The following is a 5,661-nucleotide window of genomic DNA, read 5'->3' as shown; positions in this document are numbered from 1 at the left end:
TCGGGACAGAATTTCAACCTTCATCTATAACTATCTCTACTTGGCATTCTCATAAATACTGAATAACACTCAATTTATCTTCATTAGGTTTTTAAATCCATACAGAAATATTAGATAACAGAGCTTCATACAACACACAACACAAGCATAAACACATGCACTCAAAAATACAACCCCTCCAAACTTGAGTGGTGTTGTGTCCTCACAAGCACACAAAACAAAACCACATAAACCAGACATGCATACACTAAATAAAAGGACATGTAGAATGAATTAGAAAATTAAAACTAAATGAAAGAAAAGTTTTGCAAAAATAAGTAAAATAAACTAGCGGGTAGGGGTACTCCCCTGTTGCTGAAAGCATTGCTGCAACATAGGTTGTAAAGGGTCACTTCTTCTTTGATCCACTTCTCAAACACTCTTTATCATAAAATCTTATCAATCCATTTGCTGCTGCAAAAGCAAGAAATACCTCTATTGTTTGAGAATCTTCTGTTATATGTCATGCTGTGAGTGATGTTACAGCAATTCCTTCCTGCTTTTTTTTTGCATTTTTTTTTACCTGTGTTATTGGGTTGGCTCCCAATTAGCGCTTGATTTTAAGTCTTTCAGCCTGACCTTTCTTGTTTTCTCAACCTGGATCCTTCAAGAACCAATCCTTCCTTAGGTTGTTCACATCATCTCCTATATAGTGCTTCACTCTTGGCCCATTAACCTTGAATTCTTGTTGGTCTGGAGTGAGTTCCCTTTGTTGGATTTGCTCGTCAATTCTGAAGGGTTGTTTCTCCCCTGACCATGCTATGTTAGCTGCTCCATGATCTTCATCATCAAGCTCTTCAATTGTTACAGCATTGATTTCTTCTTTACTGCAGCAACTATGTAATCTCTTTGCTACAACAAAGTCCACAACACTGATAAATTACAATCTTCAATCTCATCGGGACTCTTCATGGCATCCAGCACATTGAATGTAACTGGTTGGTCATTCACCTTGATGATTAATTCTCCTTTTTTAACATCAATTAGAGTCTTTCTCGTGGCTAAGAAAGGTCTTTCTAGAATGATTGGCACTTCTTTGTCTGCATCAAAGTCTAGCACAATAAAATCCACCGGAAAAATAAATTTATCCACCTTCACCAACACATCTTCAATCTTCCCTTCTGGATAGGCATGAGATCGGTCAGCAAGTTGTAGAGTCACTGTTGTTGGTCTACATTCACCAACTCCTAATTGCTTACACACTGATAAAGGCATGAGATTGATGCTAGCCCTCAAATCACAAAGTGCTTTGCCACTGTATTTAGTGCCTATGAAGCAAGGGATTGTGAAGCTTCTTAGATCCTTCATCTCTGCGGTATCTTACTCTGAAGCATTCGGCTACACTCTTATATTAGAGCAACTGTCTCAAATTCTCCAAGTCTTCTTTTCTTTGTCAAGATATCTTTCAAAAATTTCGCATAATTTGGCATTTGCTTTAGAGCTTCCACAAAAGGAATATTGATATGTAGTTATTTCAGCACTCCCAAGATTTTGTTGAACTGCTTATCTTGTTGCTGCTTCTGAAATCTTTGAGGGAATGGTGGTGGGTGCCTAAACTTCTGTGCTGCAGCATATTGTGCAGACTGCTTCTCTTTTGTCATGTTCTGGGTTGGTGCTATAGCCTCGTTATCCACAAGTGTTGGATCATCATTTTTGGCAAATGCTGCAGTTTGACTGCTCTCACCAGTGTGTTGTGAAGTGGAGGATTGTGACTCTTTTTCAATTTGAGTTTCTTTCTGGATTGAAGTGGGCTCAGCTCTTCTTTTTGGCACCCCAACGGGACTATGAACATCCTTTCCATATCTCAAGTTAATCATTTTACAGTGCTGTTTTCCTTCTCTTCGTGGGTCCTCTGTATTACTGGGTAAACTACCTTGAGGTCTGTTGCTCAATGCTGTAGCAAGCTGTCCAATTTGATTTTCCAAGTTTCTCAACGATATAGTATGACTTTGGACAACTGCTTCATTCTTCACAATATAATCCTTAATCAAACCTTCAAGGGAGCTGAGTTGATTATTGTTGATGCTTCTTTGCTCTTGATTTTACTGATAAAATCCACTAGACTGAGCAAGTATGTTCTGTCCACTGAATGCTGTAGCAGACTGATTCTAATTGTTCCATGAAAAGTTTAGATGTTGTCTCCATCCAGGGTTGTAAGTGTTTGAATATAGATTGTCCTAGTTTTGTCTAATGAAGTTGCCAACATAATTGACTGAAACTGAATTCCCAGGACAATTATCAAATAAGTGTCTTTTTCCACAATAAACACAAGAGACCTCGGCAACTAGGTTGACACTTGCTAGAGCAATGGTCATAGCTTTCACCATGTTTGTTAATGAAGTTACTTAAGCTGACAATGCTATCAAAGCATCTACGTTATGAACTCCTACTGTACCTCTTACTGCAGCTTGTCTGATTGATGGCCATTGATAGTTATTGTTGGCTATTCTCTCCAAAATTTCATAAGCCTCATTGTAAGACTTAGATAACAAGGCCCCATTTGCTGAAGCGTCCACCATCAATCTAGTGCTTGGGTTGAGACCATTATAGAAAATTTCCAACTGTATGCAGCAAGGAATACCATGATGAGGACATCTTCTGAGTAACTCCTTAAATCTCTCCCATGCATCACACAAGCTCTCATCTTCAAGTTGATGGAAAGATATGATCTCGTTCCTCAACTTTGCATTCTTGATTGGCGGGAAGTATTTCATAAAAATTTATCAACTAAATCATTCCATATAGTGATAGAATCTGGTGGTAGAGAATTCAACCATACTCTTGCTCAGTCTCTCAAAGAAAACGAGAAAAGTCTGAGTCTCAATACTTCCTGCGATGCTCCAGCAATCTTGAAAGTATCACTTACTTCCAAAAATAACTTAAGGTGTAGATAAGGATCTTCAGAAATTGCCCCATTATTTAAAACATCTGAAACATCACGGGTTTGAGTTCCAAATTGTCAGCTTGAACGTCGGGTCTAACTATTCCCGGATGTATGGCCTGAGGAGTCAACACTGCATAGTCTCGAATGGCTCTATCTCTATTGTTTGCCATGTGAATAACGTTGTTGGTCCCTGATTGCCCTTCAACATGTTGTCCATTCAACCTTCATGTACATTGACTGGTTGTACCTCCTCTCTAGGGTTCAAGTTTCTCATATCTTGCAAGTCATCCATTGCTACAGCAGCTTGTAATTCCCGACGCTCTCTTCTCAATCTCCTTGCGGTTCTTTCAATTTCTAAATCAAACTGGAATTCAACAGATTTATATTTGTGCATGCAAGGGTTGCCAGATCACCTATGTCAACAAAATAAACAAATCAAAATAAAACTAAAAATTAGCACCGTTAAAACTAATTTCACAAATCATAATGAACAATCAATCCCCGGCAACGGCGCCAAAAACTTATTGATGTATAAATACTAATGCTATTGGTGTCAATGTGTAAGTGTACACAACAAGTAATAAAGTGATGAGTATTCAAGATCGTCTCCACATGGATTGATGTTATTAGACTTGCTACAGCAATCTTAACAGTGCAGATTTTGTGTCTAAATTAAGATAAATAATTGATTAAACTAATTTACTAATTAAAATAAAAACACAATAAATAAAATGCAACAAAGTAGATTATCACGTCAAACTCAAGGATAAAAACAATGAGAATATAGAGTAGTTGAGTGAATAAACTCTCTTAATGGTCTTGACTATTTTTCTAATGTTTGGCTCGGTTGCTACAGCACTGGGCAGAATCCTTATTTATCCTCAGCCGTCGCATGTTGGATATCTTATATTTATATGTAACCTAACAGTGATCAGTTGCTATGCCAACATAAAATATAGCATTACACGCTTAGATTCTATTTACCCTACAAAGTGAATCCTTATGTCTAGTTCATCACTAATCTTAAATCAAGTATGACCCTTTTGGGACTCAAGTAAAACTCAATCCGGAAAACTCAATTTAAGATCAAGTATTGTTCTGATATGTTCCACTAAGATAGGCCCTTTTGCGGCTCTTCATTAGCTAATATCATTAAATGGGTGATCAACCGAAATAACGAACAAAATAAATACTATCAAAACAAACTGCTACAGTAAACATGCAACAACACATATTTCCAGTTAATAAACCATTAAGATTGTTTATCACTCAATTACAAATAAATTTAGTTCATGATTTACAAAAGAAAAATAAAGAACAAGGTTTCGGCCATAAAACATGTCCCCATGAATAAATAGAAAACACGAAAAATAAGAGAAGGATAAGAAGGATTGAGCTCTCAATTGATCTCTGCAATTTTCCTCTTGTGCAGCCCTAAATCTCTCTCTTGAATCTTGTTTTTCTTTTGTTTCTTTGTGTTTTTCCCCTTGGGTGACAGCCCTTCTTGTTCCTTATGATGTGTGCTTCTTTTATAGTTGAAAATTAGGGTAAACGGAAGCCTAGGACATGCATAAATCAGATTAGAAAACTACTAATCACAATTATGTAAGTATACCGCATGGAATTTTCTCTGTCGTTGTTCCAAGATTACTACAGCAACGGCTATAGCAATGTTGCTCCAGCAACGGCTACAGCAACTACACTGTTCCAGATTTGTTTAAATTCTTTTGTAGCTAAGTTCTTCCTCATTTTTGCAAGCCTATTGCATCAACATTCCTTCCATGAATTATAAGCTTATGGAAACCTACAATTATGCACACAATTTAAGCACAAATTACTTTAAATCGAGCAAAACTTATTAAGATTGACTAAAATGATTATTTGTGCAAAATGTAACAAAAATGCAATAGAAACACATAATTTACTCTCTAAGTAGTATTGATTTAAGTCTAAAAGCGCCATGATAACTCTCATTTCATAGAGTTATCAGTGTGTCTACTACAAAATGGTAAAATTAGGCAACTACATATATCTGTTATTATATGTAGATGACATGCTGATTGCTTGTAGTGAAAGAGAGGATATTGAAGCCTTGAAGCAGCTGCTCAATTCAGAATTTGATATGAAGGATTTGGGCCCAACTAAAAAGATATTGGGTATGGAAATTATAAGGAACAGAAGGAATAATACCATGATTCTTTCTCAGAGGAAGTATTTGGAAAAGGTACTTGAATCATTTGTGATGTCAAGCAATAAATCGGTAGTGACCCCTCTAGCATCTCACTTCAAGCTATCTTGTTCACTATGTCTCAGGACAGATGAAGAAAGATGTGAAATGATAAAAGTTCCTTATGCAAGTGTTGTTGGTTGCATGATGTACGCAATGGTACTTACAAGACCTGACTTGACACATGCCTTAAGTGTTGTGAGTAGGTTTATGGCTTCACCTGATAAAGAACACTGGAAGGTTGTAAAATGGGTACTAAGGTATTTGAAAGGGACTCATGGTTATGGTCTGGTATATGGAAAATCATCTAGAAAGGAAGTTGGACTCTGTGGTTTTGTTGATTCAGATTTTGCTAGGGACTTAGACAAGAGAAGGTCTCTTACAAGCTATTTGTTTTTCCTAGATGGATGCCTAGTCAACTGGAAAGCAGCCTGCAGCATGTTGTTGCTTTGTCAACAACAGAGGCTGAATATACAGCTGCAACAGAAGCTGTCAAATAGGCCTTATGGCT

The 5,661-nt window shown here is 37.0% G+C and overlaps 1 non-coding gene across 1 annotated transcript; it reads left to right on the top strand.

Moving 5' to 3' along the window:
• The first annotated feature begins 2,616 nt into the window (after positions 1–2,616).
• On the top strand, positions 2,617–2,723 carry LOC127900202 (small nucleolar RNA R71). The gene has a single exon (XR_008052212.1). It is a non-coding gene; the product is annotated as a small nucleolar RNA R71 (small nucleolar RNA).
• The last annotated feature ends 2,938 nt before the right edge of the window (positions 2,724–5,661 follow it).

This window comes from Citrus sinensis, chromosome 9, assembly GCF_022201045.2.
Source record: "Citrus sinensis cultivar Valencia sweet orange chromosome 9, DVS_A1.0, whole genome shotgun sequence".
Lineage (NCBI taxonomy): Eukaryota > Viridiplantae > Streptophyta > Magnoliopsida > Sapindales > Rutaceae > Citrus > Citrus sinensis.
The sequence above is the reverse complement of the archived record's forward strand: the minus strand, read 5'-3'. Positions and strand labels throughout refer to the sequence as shown.